The sequence below is a fragment of the Manacus candei genome, unplaced genomic scaffold (assembly GCF_025592945.1).
Source record: "Manacus candei isolate 608988 ecotype Guabito, Panama unplaced genomic scaffold, ASM2559294v1 h1tg000011l, whole genome shotgun sequence".
Lineage (NCBI taxonomy): Eukaryota > Metazoa > Chordata > Aves > Passeriformes > Pipridae > Manacus > Manacus candei.
Window position 1 is genome coordinate 22751159 of NW_026138059.1, and position 27777 is coordinate 22778935.

Below are 27777 nucleotides of genomic sequence, written 5' to 3' on the forward strand. Positions count from 1 at the left end.
CCAGGGAATAAGAGAGAAAATAACAATAATTTATTGTTAGCATGAATAACAGGTAAAAATAGTTCAACATGTGTTTGTAAAAAGAAAATCCAGCCCCAAAGGTATGCACCTGTGTGTGAATATAAGCCAGGTTTGGCAGCTAGTCAGTTTTCTAATTAGGAATTAATTTCTCTGAAGTAATCACAGTGTACTAAAAAAGAGTTCATCTATGCAGGTTGCCAGGTAGCACAGAGACCATAGAACAAGACTTAGACATGAACCAGCCTGATTTCTGCAACGTGGAGCTCTGTGGGAGTTGATTCACCTTTGCAAGATAAAAGTGATCATGGTGGCATGTGCCCTGTCCCCACTTACCTGATTTAGGTATTCAGGTCCCTCAGGGAAAGCTATGCAGGATAACTCCACACCAGATTGCAAATGGCCACAGCAGCAATACATGGGGACTGCTCACAGTGAAACAGCAGTGAGCATTTGTCTCCCTATCAACATCAGTAATTAGAGAGTAAAAGTACTCAAGTTGTCATAAATTTAGCTTCTGCCCTCTGCTCCACCCAGTTCATAGCAGATATTGGGGCACAGCTCTGCCATTTTCCAGAGAGGGTATTATCAAGCAATGGACTCATTTTCCCATCTCTGTACTACTTTATACTACTGTATAAAGGGATGCATAAAGTGTGTATAAGTATTAATTTGAGCAGGCATGTGGACCCCTGTGTAGTCTCAGCCGTAATAAAATTGGCATTTTGTTTCTTCATCCTAGCAGTAACAGGAAGGAAACTTGCACTGAACCAGAGCAGAAGGTCTGCAATGACACAAGCCATTACTGGTCTCTGGGACTTATGTTTTAATTACCCCTTGCTCTCCTTATTCCTTTCAAGCAGAGAGAAGGAGAACCAAGAGAGTTCTTTTTGTCCTTCTGCTTGCAATCAGGCTTTTGTATTTATCCCTTGGCAATTATCTTTTATCACATCTTGGATTGAGAAAAGCCATTTCATGGATTGAGAGCAGCCTGAAGAGAAGGACTTGGGGGTGTTAGTGGATGACAAGCTCAGTGTGACTCAGCAACGTCCACTTGCAGCCCAGAAAGTCAGCTGTATCCTCAGCTGCGTCAAAAGTGGCATGGCCAGCAGGTCAAGGAAGGTGATTCTGCCCCTTCACTCTGCTCTGGTGAGATCCCACCTGCAGTACTGCATCCAAGTCTGGGGACTCCAACATAAGAAGTACGTGGGGTTTTTCAGCCTGGAGAAGAGAAGGCTCTGGGCAGACCTTATAGCACCTTCCAGTACCTAAAGGAGACCTACCAGAAAGATGCTCTTCAGCTTTTTACAAAGACATGTAGTGATAGGACAAGGGTGAATGGCTTTAAACTGAAAGAGGGTAGGTTTAGATTGGATGTAAGGAAGAAATTCTTTATACAAAGGGTAGTGAGGCACTGGCACAGATTTTCCAAAGGAGTTCTGGATGCCCCATTCCTGGAAGTGTTCAAGACCACTTTGAATGCTGCTCTGAGCAACCCACTCTAGTAGAAGGTATCTCTGCCCATGGCAGGACTTAAAGGTCCCTTCCAACCCAAATCATTTTATGATTCTATGATCTTGAGTCAGCTGGACAAAACCAATCAGGCAACTTCCACCAGAAAACCTGAGACACAGACGAACAATGTGAATGAGTCTCCACACTGGTGGTGCTCAAGTAAGAGCTGGCAGATCTTATTACCTTTCTGGTGAAAGAAAATTCACAAACATGAAACAACCAATGCTTGAAAAGTTGCAGAAAAAGCTTAATTCCTCTGTGGGCCTGCATCCAAAATCCCAAAGTGGATCTGGGACACAAAATGGCAGTGTTAGCACATAAAAACTGCAAAGCACAACAATGAGCTCTGTCCACCTCCAAATGAAACAAGCTCTGTGTGAAGCCAGTCAAGCCAAAATGTTTTCTGGCACTTTCAAATAGGTCAAATATCTTGGCTGCTGCTTCTGTGATCAGTCTTAGGTGCATCTAAACTCTAAACACCAGGTGGGCTGTCACTGCTAGCTTGGCCATTTGCTGTTCAGACAGTAGTGCCAAGTCAGTTGGTTGTATGGTTTGGAGTTCAGTGAGTTCTCAGTCACATAAAAACTCTCTGTGTTGCTGTTGTTTACCTCAGTTTTCAGACTGAAAGCCTTTCACATGGGTGATATTCAGTCTCCTCCCATTCTGTTATGCCATGAGAGTTACCAGTAAGCTCTGTTTGTTAAACAAAGCTGACTGACATTTCTGGAAACCTTTCTTAATGGATCAACCTCATCATAACCTCAGAAGCTGGATGTACAAAGCTCAGAGGGATTTGTGAGCAGCCACTCATTCTTTTCTGCAGAAATCCCTGCGGCTTTATCATTCTCAGAATGTCAACATCCCTTCTGCTACTGCATTAAGCAACACACTGTTTGGTGTTTGTTCACCCTCACTCCAGACAAAAGGCAAAACTGTGTGGCTAATGCAATAATTAGCTGTGCATGTAGGGCACATAATGGACCTTACATGAGGACATGGAAGAAGACAGCAAAGGAGATGCCACCTCCACAGACACTGTAGTGCTAAAGGAACTGTGTTCCCAACCATGTTTCATCTTTTATGTTCCCACAATCTTTCAGATCAGCTTAATTTCAAGCTTCTAAGGAGCATTTTAAAGATAAGGGCCAAGATTCTGACCAAGATTCAGTGTATGGAAGAAGTCATTGTGAAGCTACTGGACCTACCCACTATTTTTGTGTTAAGCCAGTGTGTTTGTTAAATCACTACAGCAAGATGTCTTGAGTCTGCAGTTTGCAGGAATGAAAAAAAAAAGGCTTATTTGGGTCAATAGGAATGTTTTTCTGCTGTCAGGTCATGGTTCAAATTTGGTTCCTGAAATGGGACAGATGCCAGTATAATTTAGACTGAGATTATACACTAAGGATATATTTCAGACACTATCTAGCCTTACTGTAACTCTTCCAGTTCCACTCCAGAAGATAAATAATGCACGTTTTTCTTGTTGTGAAACAAGAAATATAGCTATTTATGCTTCTCCAGGGCCTGAATCTGTAGCCATAAGATGTGCATCAGCCAGGAACTTGAGCCTATTTTCACCAAATTGACAGTTACCCCAAAGCCCTGAGTGCTGAAATACCTGGGAATTTCAGCATTGCATTTAATTGGAAAAGTGTCAGATAAGTTTCAGAACACAAAAAATTCTGAGCAGAACCAATATAAGTGGGTCATTTTCAAACCTCAGTAAATGAAAAACAAGTGAGATCAATAAACAATCGTTAGAAGAAGGAAAAAAATACAGATCAGCCATTAAGAAAAAATACATTAATTATGGGATTTTTTTTATTATATATGTTTTTAAATTAATTATTCATTATATGAAAGCTCAAGAAGTAAATTGCATGCTTGCTGAATTACTTCACCATTGATTTTTAAACAGTCTCAGATCATGGCCTTCTCCATCTTTCAATTACCTACTGAAAAAACTGCTGTGCTGAGTATGGGGACTTACCAGTCCTAACTCAGAATTATGTATGTCTTAGCATTTAAACAATTTATTTATCTTGTTTTGAAGTGCCTGATTTTACTCTGTGCTTCACTTTGGACAGATGATACTGAATTTGCCTAGAGTGGCTGTATTCAAAGAAGTGAAAGATGGCATCACACATATATATCTCTTTATTACCATGCTTCTGAAATATATCAAAATACTAAGCATGTGATTGAGTAGAATACCATGGGAAATGAACTATAGAGCCATGCTGACTTATTTTTGATTGCACTTAATACTTCAGGGCTGACTCTGCCAGAGACAACTGTCTGCATATAGCTGTGTCAGCTTCGGTCTCTACAGAACTAAACCAGACTCAGATAGGGGCTGAGAGACCCCTTTTCCCAGTGTCTCTCCCCAGGGCATTCAGTCTTTAATTGTCCATCAGCCTGAAAGCCAACTGATGGCTTTTCAGGAGCACTGAAACATTCTGGTGCCAAATGCTTACTTCTTCGTAGTGTAGGAGAAAAGTAATTACATGAGCAGAGTGCCAATGTGGAGGGAAGGAAGAGGGTTTAAGAGTTAAGAGTGAATTTTCTCTTCTTCTTCAAAAAAAGCTCCCAGTAAGCTCCCAGGTAATTTGAAAGTTTTAAACACTCCTCAGGAGTAAAGAGAAGATGAGCTGAAGTTATGGGTGATTTTTACAAGGGAGTTTTGATGCGCATATGTCACAGGTGGGGAAAAAACAGTGGGATGATCACACTTATTAAATGTGGAGTGAAAGGCTGCAGGAGCTCATTCTGCAGCTACCTTGCGAGTTTCAAAGGATGGGAGAATCAGCCAGAAAATTTTCTGTTAATTTTCTCTGATTCTCAAATCTTTTATCCTTCCATCTTTGACGAGATGGGTGCGAGGCTGGGGGTGCTAGATTATTTGTGATATCCAACCTAATGATTCAAACTGAAGCCTGTGAGAAAGAGTTTGCTCATCCCATACAAAGATAGTTGTCACCAGTTACCAGCTGACTCAGTAGGTGATAGCACCTTGTTTCTAGCTCAGTCAGCTACTGATTTTACCTAATGTTTGGAGTTAGAAGAATTAACACCACAGAAGGTTTGCTTGCCACTACTCAGTAAGTGAGCAATTCACCTGGTCTGGAATATTCACCACATTTTACTAAAGCTATGAAAAAGTTTCTGTTTTGTTAAGAAAATACAGGTCATAATTGGGGTAAAATTACTCATTTCAGGACACAGCATAACAAGGCAGGCAGCTGCCATCTAAAAGAACCTGAAAGTACTTCTGAAAGATATGTACCAAATACGATTTCTGTACATTTACTGCAACTACGTGCATACAAAAGAATTCAGCTATGTTTCCAACCAGTATCTTGTGCTCCACCTTTTGGACAACAAGCCTTCCTTTCTATCTATTGGTAGCTCTTTATTCCAAGGGGAGAAAAAATCTAAGTGAGGTTGTTTTGAATGATTCATTGTGAATAAATCTGACACATTTAGTCATTAACCTCTTTGCAAACAATCCTGTCTTCTATGAAAGTGTCAGTTATTCTTGAGAACAAGAGGAGAAATTTAATACATAAGGAATATCCATTTCAGGTAATCCATAAATAGGTAGTTAATCTCTATTTGGCATGTGACTGGCTACATTTCATGTGATACTCTTTCTGCTCCCCAAACAAATATTTTTAGAGATTCAAGCACAATGACACTGGATAAATAGCAACCACCTAAAACCAGAGAGCATTCTTGTTTCTCTGCAGCTATGACTGTTTTGACATGAATATAAGTATTTAGACATAGAAAAGACATTGTCAAGCACCCTTTCATGGAAATGCTTAATAAAGAAATGCTTTGTATGAGCAAGCACTCGAAACTCTAAGGGATGTTCACAATTTTTTTCCCCTATACTTCTAGTATGGAGTATTTTAAATTGTTATCATATTAGTCTGTGCATTTTCATTTCTGCTGTTGTGTAATAACATAGGAAAGGATGTTAGGTATATTTTCAGTCTGGCCTATTACAGGTTAATAGACTGCTAGTGTTGTTGAGTGACAAGGATGCAAGTATGTACAATGTCTGAAGAGAATGCTGTACTCCCTAAATCCCCACACTCTTATCCTGATGAAGGAAACTAATGCCTATAGAAACAAATACTTAAGATGCACAAAACACTACAGAAAACACACCTTGACCTCAGGAATTTAAGAGATGATTTAGTTTTTCCAGTGTACTTTTTCTAGGTTCACATGCAACCTCCTAAAATTTTTGGATGTTTAATTTACGGTGCTATAAGAAACATGCTGAACTGAATACTATCATCCACTTACCAGATTGAGTAATGTCAAATGGTCTTCATTGTGTTCTACTGCCCTCTATGTTCAAGCATCATGTTCTTTTATAGCCCTTATATTACTCTATAAAGTAGGGGAAAACCATGTTTGCAGAACTTTTTTCAGAACACAAGAGTCAGGTGCCTCTAATACAGTTCTATTTTTTAAAAAACCTACTGATTTTAGAAAGTATTAGCAATTCCTCATTTTCTTTCTAGGGTGATTGACATGTTCATTTTCACTCACATGCACATGAACTTTGATAAGCATTATGATTTAAGAATATTTTCCCATATTACAGCAGCATTTTTACAAGGGAATAAATGCCATACTTTGCCTAAAATACCAATAATTACTCTGCAGCTTAAAGGTAGAAAGCATTAGTACCTGATATAGTATTGCTGCTGCATGTTATTGAACAGCCACTGTTCTGTTTGACAACTGTAAAGTGTAACTATATGTTACCAGCAAATTTTTCTTTTGCAAACTGCCACTACAAAAGTCTTTGTTTTAAATTTTAAAAATACTCAAACAGCTCAAAACCAAGCAAACAACAACAAAACAGACAAACAATCAAAAACCAAAACAGCAAAAAATCCCTAATGAGATGAATGCTGCATTACAGTCAAAAGAAAATCTGTCAGTTAGCTGAATGAATACAGATGGATTGAACCTGGAGAGCAGACCTAATATCTTCACCATTCTCCAAGTGGATGTGGTGGGACAAGGAAAATGGGAAATGAAGAGGAAAGCAGCATGCTCTGCAAGTCTGAGCTCAGGCCTGGAGGCAGAAGAGGCAGGTTGTAATTCAAACCCTCTCACTAAATCCTCATGGACTTTTGGAGAAAATGTAATCTCACTGCTGCAACTTCACCAGTTCTGGAATGAAAATAAGAGTTTCTTCATCACGAGGCTTTTACGAGGAAGAGCTGGCTAATCCTGTGCCTGTGTGAACATCCACTTTCCCAGTTTCACTCCCAAATGGCGATTTGTGAATCATTTGAGGCAGGACTGCCTGCAGACTGTACTTGTAGCTTTGAGAACCAGCTTATTTGCATGAGCTTTTACCCAGGGCCAAGCTTTCTGCGCCTCCCTTCCCCATGACAGATATGGAGGCCAGCTGTGCCCAAAAGCACTGTGCTGTCCTTCCTTTTAGCCTGAACACAGCACCCTAGAGACCAAGTTCCTCTGCATTCAGCATTTGATACTGCGGAACATGAACAGAAACAGAGCAGACTTTTCAGATGCAATGTAAACCGACTGATGAACGTCTGAAAAAAAGGTCTGAACATGGTTATTGTGAATTTCCTTGATCTCTCGTTCCAGATCCCTTGCTGCAGGGCTATTTGCAGCTTTTTTCTTCACAACCAACCATTGTGTCCACTGGTTTCCAGAGTCTCAAGCTCTCACTGAATCTTAGCCTAGATGATGCCTGTGACAGAATGTCGGAATAAGTGCTCTGGTCTGATCCAGAAAGAGAATTCTCATGATCCCACCTAGAAGCAAAATGATGGCAATATCTAAATTCTAAAGTGAAAGCACTGAATTACCAACTTGCTTACAGATACATTTAGACTAGAGATCATGAACTACACTACCTTTGAACAAAGATTGCCAGTCTCATGTTTATTTGATTGGAAAGCCCTCTCCAAGAATTCAAGACAATAAACTTCAGGTCTTAGAAATCAGATTACTGCGTGACAGCACTTCCTCTTATTGTATATCCTAGTTGAATTTAACATCACACTACATCTCTATAGAGAAAGACAATGATAAATTTTATTTTGCTACAGAATACTCAGAAACATATCTGCAAGATCGCAACTAGATTACTCTCTTGACAGCAGTAACAAACAGTTGTCATTTTCATGTTTTAAAGAACTTTTAAAATAATAAGCTAGTGATCCTAGTGCTCCAGTAAATAAATGCACATTTTGTTAGTCCTCTGTTAAAGCTAACAAAATGACCACAATATGGTTGCCTTTACCAGAGGAGCAGCCAAGTGGGAAACACATCTGCATTGGTTGTCCCTTAGACTCCTTGACAGAACACATCTATCCTAGGAAATTTAATTACTTATATGTTTTCTGGATGCTCTGACACTGAAGAGAACTAGTACAGAATGGCTTTTTAGCATGCTATAAAATTCTCTTTCCCTTATAAACAAGATGGCACCATGTAAACTGCATTGGCAATGGCTTAGGCTAATTCCCAAATAATTCCTGGGGATGGCTCAGGACACTGATATTACTCTCAGGCCAAACCCACTCAAAGGACAATCCTAACAATTTAAGAACGTGGACAATCACAAAACCATAGAAATGTTGTTTGAGGATGGCTTAATTAAATTTCCTCCTTGAAACTGGACCATTACCATCACTTGTTCAGGTCTGCTATGCCTTCATCCAGCCACATCTTGAAAAGATTCAAGGTTGAGATCTGACAGCCCCTATGAGCTGCTTCACTATGCTTCTGTTGAAGTAATTTTTCTTACAGTTTAACCAGAACTTCTTAATCACAGTCTACAACTATTAACCCATGTTGCACTGTCTGGAACTACTGAGAACCATTTTTAGGCAACTGGACACAATTTCATTGACCAATCTATTTATTGTATAAGCTGAGCAGAAGCTCTGTGCCTGGTCTCCAGAAGATAATGGAGAAGAGATGAAGCCACAGCAGAAATAGACTGCCTAAACTGGAGAGCCAGGTGCATTGAAAAGAAACTCAAAAATACCTCACCTTCAAAAATGTCTGTCTGAAAACACTACCTATAGTGATTTCAGCTACTAGAGATATGAACAGAGATGTGTCTCTGTTATAGTCTTTTCATAGTAGACCATAGCAGACTTTTCATGGTTTTTTCATAGTAGACTTCCCAGCACAGGGACACACACTCCTTGCCTTCTCCCCTCTTCGGTGGAAGCGGTCTTGTTGTCAAAAGAGAAAATTTGGGGAAAAGCTTGACAGCCAGCAACTGTAACAACTCCAAAACAAATTGTAAGCCACTTTTAGAATCTCAAAAGTGTGCAGTTGAAGTTGTCCAGTGGGTTTGATTGACAGATTATGGACCATTGATAGAGCACGACTGAGACTGCCGTGCAAGTCGCTGGTGACTAAACTATCGCAAAACAGGGTGTAGTTTCATGGCAGTTGGGCATGATGCCAGGAGAAAACCAAGCCCTATCAAGAACAATACCACAAGTCAGACACAAGTCAGAATGTGCAGGATGGTCCAGTTCAGGGCATAGACAGTGTTCATAGTTCTTCCATCAGTCACAGGCTTTGGCATTAACCATCTTAGCTCAGGGATTTTTTCATGCACATGAGCTATTGCATCAGACTGATGTGATGAAGAGAGGTCAGACAGAGCAAGCAGCATCCAGCTGCAGGTACACACCACTGCACAGCGTTCCAGCACTGTTGAGAGGAAGGAATAAATCCTAGCGCTGTCTGGTATAAGGCCTGCGGTGGCAGAAGGGCTCCTTCCCTATTGTGCTGAGTGGGGAGCACAAAGAGCTATGAGACGTGGTCAGTTCCTGGTCTTCACATTCAGCATTTTGGCTTAAAGCCATTGCAGACTCTGCATCTTCAGCCCCAGGAGTCTCATATGTGCTTGCTTACCTACTCCCTTCACGGGCCAGGGAGTCCTCAGAGCCTGCAGGCACCAGGTGTGCCATCACCTCTCCTTTCTGCAGTTATGCCAAGCAAACCCAATACACCTCAAACTGTGCCAGTCCCCTCTGAGTCAAGAACAAGGCATCATCTCAAAGAAGATTTTGACACCTTAGAACAAAAAGCGGGGTGGGGGGGAAATCTTGTAGAAAATAAGGGGTCAACAAATCAATGTTTTCAAGAACACTGGTGAAATATGCTGTTGCTGGTCTTTTCTGTGGGATATTTACACTTCAAAATACCCCTCACTACTGCCAGGCCTTAGGTAAACATATTAGATTTCCCCATATGTATACACTCACTTACTATACGAATGTACTTTATTTTTTGCAAATCTCTTTAAATTTACACAAACCTGCATAATTTGGGGAGAAAAAAATCAATGTTTAAGCTCATATCAAAGCTTTTATCTGCACTTTGACATCATTGCTTTCGCCAACAAGTTCTATACATCAGTGAGTTGGGCATCAGAAATAATGCCATGTGATCTGCAGAATTAAACACAATAGTACATTTTATTTTGACAATGCCTTTTAAGCACTCATCAAATATTTCAAGCCCAGTGGAGACACAAAAATAATCTTTGACAAATACAGTGGAAAGGTTAAAAGGGGTTTTTTTCCAGCCCTTTGGGAACACGAGGAAGAGACAGCCATTAACTGTTAACCTGAAATCATTTATCCCATTCTGCCTGGCCCCTCAGTGAGCTTTTTGATTTCAACTCACTGCAAGTATGAATGATACAAGGCTCAAATCTTGGAATAATCATAATCACCCATAGAAAGCTGAGTTCACATGAAAAAATACAGCCATGCCTTCATCCAATATAAGTAAAAAAAAAAAATAGAAGCTATTAGTTTGGGTTCCTATCCTCTTATTTCTGGGAAATCTGTCCATCAAATTTCAGCTGCTGCTCAGTTCTGTCTTCACCATGAGACGAGCAGCACAACATGGGAGCTGTCATTTGTCTTTCACTTCTAGACTGTATTACAGGTGTGTGATTACAGGAGATCAAGTGGGTGAACTGTTGTTTCATTTCCCCGGAGGCTTCAGATTGTCCTTACATAAGCTGCCATAACTTCTAAGTGCTTCTTCTGACACTAGCTTTCATCCAGTGCTGTAAATGAACCTTCCTTGTCCCCAGGATGAAGTTGCCCGGGGGAACCCTGTGCAAGCGTGCTGTGCTGGCACATGTTCCCCCACAGCCAGAAAGCCCAGGGGGAAGAATTCGTGGTTTGTTCTCCAGATTCAGATTTTAGGCATCTTGCACAGTGCTTCCAGCATTGCACAAGTTCAGTGAGATTCTGGCACTCTGCAGGTGAACTGCAAGCCTTTATTAAGCCTATTCAAAAAAACACCTGTGAGTATAACAAATCTGAGCCAAGGGAAGACAACAGCCAAACAGAAAAACTGTTTCTCCATGCATAAACTGCTGTGGGGAGGAACAGTTTCAGGTTCATAAAGTTCTCCCACCAGGAAGAAAGAGAAAAACGAGCTTTGGAGACTGGTCCAGCTCATCACCTGGAATCCAGATATGGCCAGTATCTCTGGCCACTTATCCAGCTCCTGGCCCTGCTCCTCAGCTCACTTTCTTCTTCCAGCTTCATGGTGCAAGCCAATGATCAACTTAAATCAGGGTAGATGCAGATAACAGACAATGTCTCACCACAACACACTCATATATGAGTGCCACCTCATAAAACCAACCTGTCCAACAGCAAGTAGCAGGGCTCTGACCCTAATTTTGGGACAGTTCTATCATGAATGGGTGGTTTGGGCTGCTTAGAGAATCACCATCAAAGGTATTGGCAAAAAGCAGGTTCTAAAATAAATTTGTGGGAGTTCAACTTAACAGAGTTCAATGGCAAGGTTCACATGGATGAAGAACATAAAAGGAAATCAATTCAGAATGATTTACAGAGGACACCAGGGAAGGGTGAAAAGAATATGGATGCAAAAAGATAAAGGTACAAAAGGGTTTAGCAGCATTTAATCATTGACTAATTTGACATTTATAAAGTTATTCAATACAATTTACTGCAATTATAACAGTGACTTAATTATAGATTCAAAATAACATTCACATCATAATCAATTCACACACATGCACACAGGCAGAGATGTATACGTCTATATCTATGTGTGCAAAGGTAGCTGTTGCTGTACCTGCCCTGAGCCAAATCAGCCCTGGGAGCAGGTCACCAGGACCCTTTGGGTCACTCTGTCTAAGTCACAGCCACTTAAAGACATCTACCCATCTTGAGCTAACCAAACACAATTACCTGTGCAAAAACAGAACCAAGAAAAGAAATAGCAGCCTTTCCACAAAACAGTAACTTTGAATTTGATCGAAGAGCTATTAGTATGAAATCATTTCCACAGGAATTACCTGAATTTGGGTCTGAAAAGACAGCAGGACCAACCTGCCAGACACACACATTTATGAAGAATGACTCTTTCATTTTTATATATGCATATAAATATGTATATTTGATAATTAGTGTAGCACTGCAGAGGCAGTGTCAAGTAGAGAGTCATCATTGCTTAACTAATTCCTTGAAAAATTCCTTTCTGAGGAAGGTGAAGAAAACTAGGACTATGAGAAAACTAGGAAAATGAGCTGTCCATATTCCTTCACTGACATCAATTACAGGATACTACTGCCCATTCCCTTTAGTATCAGTTTATGGAACTGTAACTGCATTCCTTTTTGTCTAGTCCCTTTTTGAACCTGCTGTCTTCCACCTTCATCAATTCCCACTGAGATGAGTTCCAGGTCACTGCCCACCCACTTGAAGACATAATTTCTCTTATGTGTTTTTAAATAGTTTCTCAACAGTTTCAATTACTTCCTCAAATTCTTGTATTGAACAAGAATAACAGTTCTGCATTCACCATCACCATTACCTCTACAACTTTGTAAACCTCAACCATATACCCCAAAGCCTTCCCAAACTGAAGTCCAAAGCTTTTCTGCAGCTCCTTCATTGCTTTACTCATTTCAGTCATCTTGCCTGTATTTTTTCTTAAGTCCACTCTGTCCTTTTTGAGGTGCAAACATGAAAACTCCCCACAGTGTTCAAGTTATGAATGCTCTAAAGTTTTGTATGGTTTTTCCTTTCATAGTCAATACCTGATGATATCAAATGCTTCAGGCTAAGGTGATAAGGATCCTTATGTTGTCTTCAGACCTACAAGAGACAGCTTGAAAATAGCTATGTAAGTCTTAATTGCTCATTATAGAATATTTTCTCTGTGTGTGTAAGCACATAGGGCACATTGTTTTTTTAGCAGTACCTGTTTGTTGCCACTTTACAGGAATCTATCCTACTTACAAGTTTACATGGAGTTTCTGAGCCCCCATGGTCCTGAATTGAACAGCAAGCTGAAATTTGAAATGAAGACTGTCTTCTTGTCCTGTGCTTTCACCATGTTTGTGGTCATTTAGGCTAATATGCTTGACTTTGCAAATTAGATGAGCTAAGAGACGTGACTTAGCAGACAGGTGGGAGCTCAGCATGACTCTCTAATAAGCCTGTCCCTCTGGCTCCAAACCTGTCCAAGTTTGGAGAGCTAGTCAGTGACAGAGAAAAGAATTAGCCTCTTGCTATGCTCTACACACAGTCCATTTTTCCCAGAAGCAATCAACTTCTGTGTTTTTGGCCTTAAAATGTTCAGATTCCTTTGAGCTAAACCTAAGACCTACTGAATAAGTATTCATAGCTGATGCCTTTAGAATGTTTGTTGCATAGGAAGAAAAATTCAAGAAGAAAATCAAAAGTGTGTCAAAAAGGATTTAGGGTTTGCGTGTATGCATATATGCATACCTATGCAAATTTAAGAGGATCCAAAACTTTGAAAAATGGGATTTTAAAGACAGAGTTTATCTTGGCAGCACAAATATTTGTGTTTACCCATCTTAAAGGACACGCATCACTGAAAGTCACTGGGGTAATAAAAAGCTTAGGACCAACAGAGGATCAGCCTTGAAGGAAAATAAAATTATTCTCAAGCAAAGGAAACAGTTAAGCTAACATTTGATGCACAAATCTTTGAAGGTGTTTTTTTTTATTCTTAATTATTCACCATAATTGGAGAACTAGGCACTAAAATTCACAGCACACATTTCTATTCCTATCTAATTTTTTGAGAAATTAGTTAGGACATGGCAGCTTTTCACTAGAGATGGCTTCTGTAGTGCTACACTAATTATTAACTATACATAGGCATTGAGCATTCCTCCTCATCCTAATCAATACTGATATTGAATTTAGGTTTAAAAAAATTGTCAGTTTGTGCCTTGCGTTTCATAAGCAAATGCACTGACGCCTGCTTCAGGATTCATGTTTTGCACTCTGTGGCTGAAGGCCAGGTATAAGTAAATTAATCAGGTTATTAACTTGGCCTGCACTATGAATTACAACTCCGCACGTGGGGAGCAGAACATCTGAAATTTGCCCTTCTGACCTGCAGAACAGCAAGAGAGTTGGCACAGGAACTCAGAGGCACGGGCACACTTTCAAGAGCTTTGAAAGTCAGCCAGCACAACAGCACAGAGCACATGACTGAATCCAGTCAAGTTGAAATGTTTCATCAGAAACCCATCAGCAAAGGTCTTTTGACATTTATCCCTTAGACAAGAACTGTCTCCAATCACTGATCTCTCCAACCTATACGAAAAAGCGCAACTGACTGTGAATATCTTCATATATATAATGAAAGTATCACCCAGAGTATCAGATGCTTTCAATGACTGAAGTTAAGGGGGGACATTTGGGGCAATTATGCATTGTCAAAACATAATGAACATGTTTGAAAAGCAGAGTTGAAAATAAACCACTTGAAATCAACCTGCCAAAAGAGTCAAAGGGTTCACATGAATTAATAACATTCGGCATTCCAGCAGCAAGACCAGTACATGGCCTCATACAACCTGTTGCTCTGGTCTTGGTAGTAGTTCCTGATGAAAGGCTGGAAGAGGATGGAGTCTGGTGCTGGGAGTGACTTCTCTGTCATGGGTAGAGAAAATGCAACAAGAGGGCTGAATAATACAGCAAAATAGTAATGATAAATCACCACCTATTCATCAGAGCATTTCTTCTTGGCACTTGGTCAATGGCCAACACTCAAGGGGTCTTAGCTGTAGAGTCTTCTGCATCCTCTCTCCTCTTTCCTTGCTGCAGGGTGAGTGCTTGGAAGCAGGCAGAGCACAGCAAGTGCTCAGAGCACAACTCACCACTTCCTTTGGAAATGAAAGTTCAGTTCAGTCCACACTGTGGAAATACTTATTTGCAAAGAGGGGCAAAAGCTAAAACTGGAGTCTAGAAGAACCTCATGGACTCCAGAGAGCATTGAAATGTGAGGGAAGACAAAAAAAGCTGTGATGGATAATGGAACATTACTACAGAAAATTTCTGCTTATTTTTGCCTTTCTTTCTGTGTGCAAGTTCTGAAAGACTTCACACTCCTAAATCAAAATCACAGGACCTTGAAACTCTAATTTGCTGTGAGGCCGAAACAGAAGCTCAGTAGCTTTAAATGATAACTTTTAATTAGTTTGAAATTGAAGTAGGTTAAACTCCAGCTTTAAATAGGTTGTCATATACAAGCAAATATATGTGATTTACTGTGTATTGCTTTTATGATATAGTGCAATAGTTGTGCATAGCATTTTGATATATTAAGTGAATGGTTCCTGCCTTATAATTTCATGCTGTAAAATGAAATATGTTTGTATATAAATAAGTATATGTATGCATATACTTTTAAACACATAGACCCTGGTGCTGACAGCGCAGGAATAATAAGTTTGTTTCCCACCTGCTTAGACAGCTGTCAGCTTTGGCTGGTTTAAAAACATCAAGAAGAATGCTGAAAAAATGAGAAGTAAATTGATGAAAAATCGAAACCTACATTGGGGGAAGCAAATATGCCATCTGAAAAAAACCAGTTTCTGAATTCCTTTGAATGAGTTGTTAAATACAACTGTAGTCAATTAGCAAGCCATTCTTCACTTGCACAACAGATAGCTCAGCATCACAGCTTGCCTGGGCCTCACACTATGGCGCGGTCTGTTTCCCAAGACAGTGCATGTGCAAACACACATGCATTTTACCAGCTGCCTTCACTAAATGAATACAAATAGACAAAAACACTGAAACACTGAAAAGACCAGGGGAATCTGTTGAGAAATAATTAGCTTAAGTCAGGTTGCCTTCTAGATTTCCTTTCAGCATGCAATATAGTAAATTTCTGTATTCCATCTCAGAAGAAGACTGCATTTCACAGATATTTCACATATTTTCTGATTCAGCATCAATTACTGCGTGTTTCAGGTTTTGCTGATTACCTCCTAGGCGGTAATCAGCTACTGAGAAGAACACCCCAGTCCTGGCTCCTCCTACATGACCCTTTGCTCCAGAAGTGTGTGGTGGGTTGTTTGCTCCATCTTCAAAAGAGGACTTCATTTCTCATCTGGCTTACCATTAATTGTACTTCTCTAATGAGATCATAGTACACAGACACATCAGGAAGGAGTTCCGCATTGCACAATGGAAAATAAATACAAGTTCTGTGAGATTCCCTTAATGTAAGTAAAAAGTAAATATCCTTTTAAAGACCAGAGAACTTCTCTGTCCTTTGGATACCTAGACTACATAAGACTTTGGTTAATCAGTAATCTTACCCTTTTCTACTCAGCTGCATAGTGATTCCTACGAGCAGCAGTACGAATGGAGTATTCATACTGTCTGTGACAGCAGGAGCACACAGGACTGTTCCTGACTTCTACATCCCTATCATTATACTAGAAAAAGATGCTGAAGCGACCCTGCACACTGATATTATTGCTTTGTCATCGTTCCTTATTCAGCAGCTATTGTGAGGTACATTAAATTAGTTCCAGTAACTCACTGCCCTCTGATTCCTGAGTTTTTCAAACCAGCCTTTTCAACAGGTTTTTCTCTGCAGAAAATCTGGGTTTAGGCTTAGAAAATTAATTTAGTACCTGAATTATGAATGTCAAGGCCAAGAATCACTGCATTAGCAGCAGGTCTAGAGGACAGTCTACGTATGGACGACCTATGTTGGGATAAAGGGGAGAAGGGAAATAGGCACGGTTCCTGACCTGCAGCTTCCCACTCAGGTTGAGGTTAGCCAAGGTAAGGTTTGGGCTAACTCTCTTCTACAGGTAATTCTGGGTGGTGATTCAGGAATGCTGTTCATCATCTCTCTTGTCACCCAGAAAAAAAGTGGAATTCCAAAGAATCCCATTAATTAAGCCAGAATTTTTTTTTCAGAACTATTAGTGGAGTGCATGTAATAGGAATTGCAAGTTATCTGTTACGTGTCAGGAGATCTTGCCAAAGTATTTTCAAAAATAATAATTTCATGGTGCCTGATTAAGTAACACAGTTTGAACATCGCTTTCCAAACATATGCTGTGCCTTTTAAATATATTTTTTCAGCCAAACAACTACTTCTCTGTCACAAGCTCCTCAGTTCCACTAAGAAACTTCTCTTCATAAAATTATCCAACCTGTCTTTAGCACATGTGCTTATTAGGCATATATTAACTTAACCAATATGTCTGCATGACAAAATGTAGTGCTGCACAGAGAAACCCAAACCAGTTCCAAAGAAATCAGAGAGATACCTGGAGCTGCATCTGCTTACTCTTTACATAACACTAGAGTATCCAGCCTTGCAAGTTCCTCACCACTCTGCACTAGGGCTGCCACTCTGGCTCTGGTTCCTAAAGTAGATGATTCATTAAACCATGCTACATACATACATTCTCCCACTTGATTTCAAAACTAAGTTTTTTTCTTGTATGGAAACAGAATAGGTGGGAGCTACCATAATTCTGAAAAAAAAAATTAATCTGATGATCATTCAGAGAATGTGGTGAGTGTGAGACAACAAGTCCCATGGGAACAGCCTCCAGACAAAATGTGGCATCTGTTTTTTCTGTGCCTAAAGGTGGTGAAGGCTTCTTCCTCTTTCATGTTTAGAGGTAGCAGAAGTGATTAGATTGAGTTTAAATTGTGCCTTTGCCTCTCTAATTTTCTTTCTACATGACCTAACTATATTCCTAAACTCTTCATGAGTAGCCAGCCCTTTTTTCCATAGTCAGTAAGTTCTCTTTTTTTCCCTAATTTCCTTCAAAAATTTTAAGTTTGTCCAAAATTGGACATGAATGGAAAAGTATACTCCATGTGAGTCTCAGTTAACTATATGAATATTTTCCTCAGACTGCCTATGAAAGCACATCCCAGCTGTGTTGACAAACCATGTTTTAGGTGCTCGGATGAGGCAGCCAGGCAGTGACATGATACTTGGAGCTGTACTGCAAGAGAAAAGTGACAGCGAGGAATAAATTAACACTAGAGTGAATAACATTAAATTTAAACATCAACTTTAGCAGGCTGAAAGTTTAAGGCTGACATTTAGCCTGTTAGGAAGCTTCTTCTTCCATGGGGACAGTTGGGTTCCTTAGAGCCTAATACTCTTCCTAAAGTAAGTTTCAAAAGTAAATGGAATGAATCACTATCCCTTTATTCTTCCCTGCTAAGGAGTGCCCACATCTTTCAGGTCCTTATCACATGGGTTTTCCTCTAAGACCCAAAAGAGAAAAAGGTCTGACTACAGGTTCCCTTCCATGCTAGGAGGCATCACAACCAAACAAAGTCTCTTATTCAAAAGCCTCTCACTGAAGCCCCTTTCAGTCTTCTCTCAAGATGTGAACTGAACAAAGATTACTTTTTTTATTTCCATTTGCTTCCACCTGATTTCCATTACTCTCTGGTAAAATTTTACAACAAAGTCATTAATCAAAACTAAATTTAAATAAAAATCCTATTGCATTATCTTTTATTGTTGGTACTATTGCTCTCATAATGCTGAAAATTGTTAATTATGTGTTTGTGTGCTTCCAAAGGATAAATTAAAAACATCTTGCAAGAGGAACTTCTTGTTTCACATTGAGCCTAGGACATATTTTGCTGAATTAAGTATGGTATGGTCTATTTTATTGCAAATTACTTCAAATTTTCATTTTTATCTGCTGGAAAGGCTACTGACAAACAATTATTTTATGCAGAATACCAAACAGCTGTAGCCATATACATATAGATAGAACCCAGTTATTAATATATTCATGAAGCAGGTAAAACACTTATGCATATCAATCCTTTTGCAAGTAATTTGTACATTCTGAACAGCAGTGTTGCATTTTTCAATGCAAGGTCTTATTCTAAGGACTGCCATGCTTTTGTATCAGTGCAGGCACCATTTTACCAGTCTGGTTCTTTTACCTTTTGCTTTTATCCAATTCTACATGCCTTTAATATTTCTGTTGGATTCTATTGGCACTGAGATCAATCACAAAATTCCTGCTGGGAGCAGAAAGGGATGCTATCTTTGTGATGTCTAAATCCAATATTTCGCACCTTTCTTCTCTACACACCAGCTGCAAACAGGTGTCTGTTCCTCTAACTCTTCATTTAAGTCTTTCACTGTTAGGTCTTTTTACCATTTAAAACAAATAACAAAATAATTTAAACATGTAAACCATTTTGAATAATGCTACCTTTTCTTAATATCCTAGAATTTTTGTACAGTTTCTCCACTAATGCCAGTTTATACATACACAATCACACTGGACAGAAGATCAATTTCTCAATGGTTTTCACAAAAGCTGAGCAAGTTACACTCATGTTTGCTGGATGTCTGTGGGTTTTCAGACTGCATAGAATACATCCACTTAGAAAAATGTATCAATATGAATATAAAAAGATATCCAAAGTCAGCCCCTCAGAAGAAGAAAAATTACTTGAAGATTTGTAGATTGTAAATAGGTCTATCTTGAAAATTCCTTCTTGACAAACAGCTCCTTTGTTACAATATTAATAATCTTGTGATTATTCATCGTGAGAAATGGACTTGCAGTCTTCACACAGGGCAGAAAAAGAAATTACATTTTTTTCCCTTTAATACCAGCTTACTAGTAAAAGCAAAGTAATTAACTATTATGAGTATTCTCATATCATTTTTACTGTCAAAGAAGGCACGGTGCACGTGCAATTGTTCATCTCACTAAACATGCTAGGAAAATAATTTTAATAATGAATACTTTCCACTGGATATTGTTTTTAATCCAGTTAAGATTGACAGTGGCTGAAAGAACAGCAAGGTAAATGCCATTTTAATAAAAACAACTGTTATAACTGATTTCTGCTATTTCTTTACTGTGATCCCCTTCAGCAATATGGAAAATGAAAACTATTTCTCTTGTATTGTCACACCTAGGTTTCAAGACCACCACTATTATAAAATAAAAAAGAAATATTTTCATTTGCTGTTTTATGAATCAGCATAAACCTTCATTGTAAAACAATGTAAACCAGGAAATTTTAAGCTGCCTTTTCTGTTGGTAAATTAGCACAAAATTCATTGAAGTTTTAAGCTTCTATGTTACCACAGAATTTCAGATACTTCTGACCATGACAGTCCATTTGTGTGCATACAAACAGCCCCATCTTCTAGGCATTCCATCTCACTGTTCCAGAGTTAAATCCAGGATTTCTACAGATTTCATTAGGTTAGCTTAGAGCAGGACTGTCACATCCAAACAACATGGTTTTATGACATCTGTAATGGCATACATGATTAGTAGATGAAAATAATTACACAGACATAATATGTAAAAAACTTATTGTTTGTGATTTAATATTATCTTCAGAGGGGAAAAAAAAACAGATTCACAGGATCACTCACAACCCATTCACATAGTCAAAGAGTAGAAAATAAAGAGAGAACTGAAAAAGACATTAAGATATCATTTAGTCCATCCCTGTTCAAATGCTTCACTGTCCCAATGTCAGCAAGGGGTTTATCAAACTTATTTTTAAAGTCTTTCATGATGTAAGTTCCTTCAGATCTTCCATGTCATTTCTATCCAAGTTTTCTGAATCTTTTCTGCACCACACTTTGCCCTAGGAATCTTTTCAGTCTATAAATTTCTCTTTCTTGAATCCCAAGCTTCAGCACTACTAAATGAAACCACAGGGTTACCTCAGACACAGTGTGCTTTCCTAGGAGGGATAGACAGATGAGGGGGTTAAAATGGAGACCACAGTCCACAAGAAGTATCTGGCCCTCTGTAGCACTATCCTATCAATATCAGCTTTATCAATTACAAATGTTCAAAGACAGTGAGGCAGAAAAAAAGATCTCTTTTTAAAAGTTTTAATGGAATTTGGGCTTTAAAAAAATAAATGCTGGATGATTTTTCCTTACATTCTATTTTGCCAATGGACTAATCTGAGTCATGACTGAGCTTTTTACCGCAACCACTAAAACTAATAACTCTTTCTGTTTTTGTTTTCTTTCTAAAATAAGGGAATCATATTCTGTAATGACTTGTGTCCATATCCTGTAATGACTGCTGCATAATTTGAAAACTATTGCTCCTCATAAAAGAGCTAGCAATTTCTAAATGCAGTGCAGCTTTCCAGAATTTGGTAACAAAAACCTGTATAGAGAGATTCAGCAACTAAGAAACAAGAGCATATATAAAGCCATTAACTCTACGCCTAGGGATCATAGAAAGGGTTGGACTAAAAACAAATGGGAAGATATAAGGAGCTCTATAGCACGGTGTTTAATACAAAGTCACCACCTGGGATGACTCAGAAGAGGGCAGTCACTGAGCCATCACATTGTGTCTGTGCATGGTTTAAATCAGTTTGACTACAGCACCAAAAATGCAGCTCGTGTGAGATGCTGACAAACTTCTGCAATGTGAAGCTCTCAACAACAATTTATTAGATTGGATAGAACCTGGAAGGGAATAAGGCATTATATTCATCAGAATAATTGAAATAAAGGGTAAATACTGTCAAAATGCAACCATGCTGTTCTCATGACAAATCTGTGGGGGCTTCCACCTATTTAAAATTTTAATACTTTTTTAGAGCTCTCAGCAGTGCTAGTGACTACAATGTTGGAAAATGGCTCCTGGCAGACAAGGTGGACTGGTTTATGTATTATTTCAGTGCTGTGGACATTTAGCAGCCTCCTGAAGTAATCAATTACGATGGGGAACTACGTCAGTGCTTCTGTGCTGTAAGAATTCAGTAGAAAATCTTAAAGATATAAATGATTAGACAGGTCTCATCAGATCTCCTTGGAGTGCCAGGCTTCTCCCAGGTTTTTCTATGGACTTCTACTCTCCCAGTGTGCACATACACAGACACAGTTAGCATTACATGGTTGTCACAGAATTTATTTTAAAAAGCAACATGCAACACAGCCCATTAGAAAATACTAGGAGATGGTGGGTGAAAAAATCAACCCTCGTTCAATTCCACTAATGTTAGTGAGTTTTTGATGCAACACATTTGCTGAAACCACCCACAATCAATTACTGAGACAGAAATAGGAGCACATAAAGCAACTGCCTTTAAATAACAGACTGTTTATGCACTTAAAACTGTTCCTTACTTTTCTCTCCATAGGACAGAGCCTCTTCCACTATTTTATACACCTTTTTCCTGTGGGGTCCTGGGAACTTCTTTAAGAACCAGCATTGAACTCTTTCACACTATGGCAGAATCCTGGTTAAATAAAAGGCCTTTAAGGTGTAAGAAGGTTGTTATTAAATATGCCTAACAACTCTCCCCTTTGCAAGGAGAGTTTTTTTAACTGAAAACTGCTGGTGAGAGCAATGAGATGTTCTCAGATAATGCCAGGTTGCTCAGGCACTAACTCATATTTGCTGCAGTTCAAGCCTCAGGAAAAAAAGTCCTTAAGATTTAGGAGCGTTACTTAGATTTTTTGGAAATGCCTTGTTAGCATTTCCTTTCAGTTTATTTCCCCAAATCTCACTTTCTGTAGATAAAACAGAAGAGGTTGTGGAAGAGCAGATCTAGCCCAGCCATTCATGATGCTACCTGCTTCCCAGTTCTGCCTCCACATAGGGGTGGCACCTGCACCAGCCCCACATTTCAGCCACTCACTAGAGCATTGCCTTGGGACTATCTGAACACTGCACAAACTAGACAAACACAGCTCATTTTTCTTCCCATCATACAACTTCTGTCATGCATCGGTTGAAACCAACATGCGAAACAAAGACCAACTATTATGCAAATGGAAGAAAAAAAACTTACAGCTTAAATTTAAATTGGTGAACACCAAGAAATCAGGCTGACTATACAGGAGGGATAACCTTCAAAATAATGATGCCTGTGTTCACTGCTTCGAGTTACATTTTGCTGTTTTAAACTGGTAAACAAAAATATGAAATAGATACTGGCAAATTAACAGGTTATTTAATATTACATTAACTGAATATTAATATGATTACTGCTTGTTTTCAGGCCCTACTTCTTTTTATAAGTGAGGGTTTTGAATTTTCAGAGTGTATGATATTTCCAATCCTAAACAGTTCTCTTTCATCATTTAACAGAAAGACAAAGTGCCTTGGAGCACAAGAGCAGGAAACCAGCACTACAGAATTCTCTCTCAGAAGGCATTTAAATTTTATGTAATAAGCAAGGCCTATGACAAAAATACATGTAATGTAATGTAATTGTATCATCTCTCAAATTTTTACATAATGACTTTCTGTTTCTAAATAATACTTCATTATTGGGAGCAGGAGGGTGTAATTGTTCTCTGGGTGCTGCTGTTAGCTCCTAAGGGCACGATCAATCCTGCCAAGACATATAATTCATGCACTGTTTGCTTCTGATACAGCTACATTTACGAAAGCAATGCAGTGATTAAATTCCTCCAGAATAAATGTGTCTATAAATCTCTGTGTTGTAAATATCATTAACAGCTACATCCAGTAAAGGACTTGAGCCACTGACATGAGGCTGATGCAGAACTAACAGACCACCAACCAAACCATAATTTAAAAAAAAAAAATCCCCTTTCAGTCATTGCTTAAACTTGGACACGTTTACAATCACAAGGCACTCTCCTATCTAACTGTAGCCTATTCAGTGCCTCAGGTGCTACTCCAGCTCCTGCTCAGCAGGAGCTTCTCAAATCCTTTTCCCAAGAGGGAAGCCTGAGTCATGACATTGATCATCCTTCTGCCACATTTTTTGAAAGATTGAATATGAGAGATGTTTAACACAGCATGAGCAGAATTAGACGCCTTCACAAAAACAACCAAGGACACCCAGAAAAAACAGTGGCTGTTTTGTCAGCCAGTGGGTGCTCATGAAGGGAGCTCACTCTCTGCGGTACCTCATGCCAAGGAGAATAGAGCCTTCAGCCCCAGGCTAAACATGGTCATAAGTGATGATCCAGGTACACACAGAAATTACACAAACTGAACAAAGGGTAAGATTCATGTCTCCAAATTAAGACATCTACAACTGACCTACCCGGAGGAAAATGAGTGTTTTAGGGCATCATTCATCTCATTTAAGGAATGTACCCAAAACTCAGGATGTGCATCACTCCTTGGGATTGTTTTTCCCACACTGACTATTAAGGGAACCCTAAAAAGCTAAATCAGATATAAATGTATGCACTGCAGACTGCTAAATTTAGCTGAAATCAGTTTTGCACCAACTGTTTATTAATAATTCAACTAAACAAAAACACGGATGAAAGTGAGTCAGTGCATTGTTTCAATATTATTTATGTTACCATTGGACTGTGCAGAGAGCAAAAAGATGAAACAGAGACTGAGAAGACATAAATCTTTCCTAATCATGGAGAAAGTCATATTTATGTATGTCTCTGTAGCCAGTAATATCATATTGATTTTCCATCATTTCCACACATGCCATTAATATACAGAAATTGAATTCTGAAGGCAGTAATGTGGGAAAAAAAATAAAGAAGAAGGGAGAGAGAGAGAGAGAGAGAAAGTAGGGCTTTGATAAGCCTATAGGACTCCCGCAGTAGTCCAAAGAGATTTTCATATACATCTCTGTAACAACTGCACTTTTTATTGGTTTCCATGGACACTGTCAGGGAATCTTCCCAGGACATGAATATAATCTGTTTTTTTCAGTATGTTTCCAGATCAGTCTTGAAGAAGGGTGGTATTATTTACAGCAGAGAAAGGCTGATTCTTAGGTCCTTCTTCCCATTTGCATTTAAGGGGTACAGTGCTTACAACTGTACCGAGTTGTTCATTCCACAATGGCCTGTTTCTGATGTATGTAATTTCAGAAAAGGCTACCTATATGAGGGCATATTTCCAGTGTTCATGTAGCATCTAATAGCATGGAACCTCAATCCCATATTAGCAGAATTGAAAACTAAATTTTCTGCCAGATGGTATAGGAATTATTATACTTAAAAAGTAAATGAGAACTACATATCTACTTTGAAAAAAAATATACACTTGAACCATACATCACCTCTTGTTGACACGAGTATCTAATCTGAAATATATCCTCACCCACACCATGAATCTCACTAGTACGTTTTTGCTTTCTTTGACACAGTCTGCCTTTCAGGAGAGCATCACTGACTGTCTTCTGAGTATTCAATTCACTGGTACCTCAGACAGACACATATTGCAAAGTTCCTGCAAATGACCCATTTAAGGAGAGGCAAAGATTATGATTATCACAATGTCATAGAGAAAAAAAGACAAGAGAAACAACAAAAATCGAGGGAAACGGTTGGTAAATCCCCAACTGGGGTTTGTGGTCCTCATTAGAAAAAAACAAGATAAGAAGTAATCTTTAATTGAAAGGAAGCAGAACTCAGAGACCTGCACTCATAGTTCATCTGTTTCACCTCTGCTTCCTCCCTGAGCAAAACCAGCTGCAGCATAACTAATGTTCACCATGTTGCCTGTGGACTTTTTTAATTATACATATTTTAACTCTCCTCTTTTTGTTACCTATTTTCCCACATTAATCACAGTTTACTATCTTTTTTAACTTTCATTTGCTATCTCCTCTTAAATTTCATTTTGTTAGTGTTTTCTTTTTTCTGCTTCAGCTAAGCACCACCTCATTTCAGCGTGAGTTCTAATGCAAGCCCTCAGTCCAAGTGGTCTGTCCAGTATGAGCAGAATTCAGTTTCAAGCAGAGGCACACCAGATGTGGGTGATTGAGGCAAGAACTTGACTCTCCTTAAAAAGCAGGAGTGGATGACTGTCCAAGCAGGAAATGTGAAAAAGCCGTAGATGGAGTAGGCATCTTAGCTATCTACCATCAGGTAAGACCTCTCTCTGCTTGATCTGCCTTTGCCTTTCCAGCTCCTTGAGAGTGCACCTCATGTTGAATGTCTCCAGAAGGGTTACCAAGGACATCACTCACTCCCTCATCACAGCTGTCCCGTGCCACACTGAGCTTTGCTCTCCGTTTTCCACACTCGTGGCCATGCAGGGGAGGACCTTGGGCCCCAAACCAGCCCACCCTTGGGTAGGTGGGATATAGGAAGAAGTATATGGGCACCTGAGGAGGTAGCACCACTGGCTAGGCTGGCCATTATTTCAGAGGATACTGGGATGCTCCTGTGCCGCCTTCAATACGGCACTGAGACTCACTATGGCCTTCAGGCACATCAAGACTTTTCCCCCTTCTCTTTTTGATGTCTCACAGATGCTTTAGCTCTAAATCAAACTCCTCCACACCCAGCCATAACCTTGTTCCAGCTCCAAACTTTGTCAGTGACAGATTCTCAAAAAATTACCAAGTGGGAGGAGGAGGGCTTAATATATTTGATTCTCAGTTTGACTGATTGGGCCCACTCGAAGCTATGAGCAGTTTGCAGTAGTTGTGTAGACAGTAAACCACACATTAGCATAAGTATAAACAAACACACTTGCATGGTACCCATTAATCAAACGGAGATAATTATTATTATTATAAGTAGACCATCAACATTAAAAACCTCGAGAGAAGACAGGTGTTCCCCCAAGTCATATTCAACACTGCACCCTCAACCTCTCACAAACCCAACCACAGGAAGGCTAATTGTACTGTGCTTGTCCAGATTAACATGTTGCAACTCCAGATACCACTCTGAAGATTTAGCCTCTGAGCTCTCAGACAGTAATTTCCCTGAAGGATAGTGAACAGTCACACCAGTTTCTGCACTCCTTCCACTGTCAGCAATGCACAGCAGCTCCAGTAGCACACCATAATCAGTCAGGGTCTTTAATATAAATAGGAAACACAAGAGGACATAAAACTTTTGTCAGCCTTCCTTATCCCTCTGTGTTGTGGGACGGCAGCCTGAAGGAAGCTGAGGGGTGACATGATTTAACTAGAGCTAGCCTGGCCTTTAAGGAAATAGAATGGGAGTCCTCCCAAGGGCCCTTCCATCCCTGTTCCCTATGACTGCTGACTGGCCAAAGTAGAGCAATTCCTAAATGCATGTCTCACTTCAGACTCTAACCCATTTAAAATGTATAAGAAAACATGCTTAGCCTTCCTTCTAACTGAAGGATGTCTCCCACTTAAAAAAGATTATTCACTTCGCACTTAGATGACACTCCTAAGCCAAGTTCAGACACTGCATGGATTGTACTGTTTCCTTCAAAAAGTCTTCACTTTTCACTAAAAATTGGTACTACTTTTAATTATCACAGGTATTTCTTATTTCTGGATCTTAAGGCCCTGGGAAAAGGTAAATAACTGCAAAACATACCTTTGAAGGAACGCAGTTCTAGCATCTATGTATTGTATGAGAAACTGGTTATGCATGTATAATTCAGGGCTTTGAGGAAAATTTTAAAGCCAAGTATAAATTAAGGATTTAATACTGTACTCGCAGAAGTCTGTTAGAACATGACTGGACTCCAAATGACCACTGGAGGTTACTCTTTCCCCACAGAAATTCAATGAGTCAAGCATTATGCTAATTCTCTTCCATTGTTAAAGATAGGCATCCTTAATATCAATGGCTGCCAATTGCTCACATATATGGCATATACTTTGTTAAGTATGTTTCAGGGTGACAAAATCAGGAGGCAGGGGAAGAGTATTTGAGCATACAAGCATAGAGATGCAGCTGGAGAAAAGATTTCTTGATGATGATTATTATTATTATTTGTTATTAATGTATGTATTACCCCAGGATGTAGAAACCCAATATTTATTATGTTTCTGCTGCGTAAAGTGCTCTACAGGTTGGAAATGCTGCCCTAGCCACCCACAGCCTCAGGGAAGAGACAACAGGCCATTACAGGCAGATACGAACCCATCAGACAGTAGACTGGTGTGATAGACAAGAGCATCCGCACCCTGTGGCCTCATT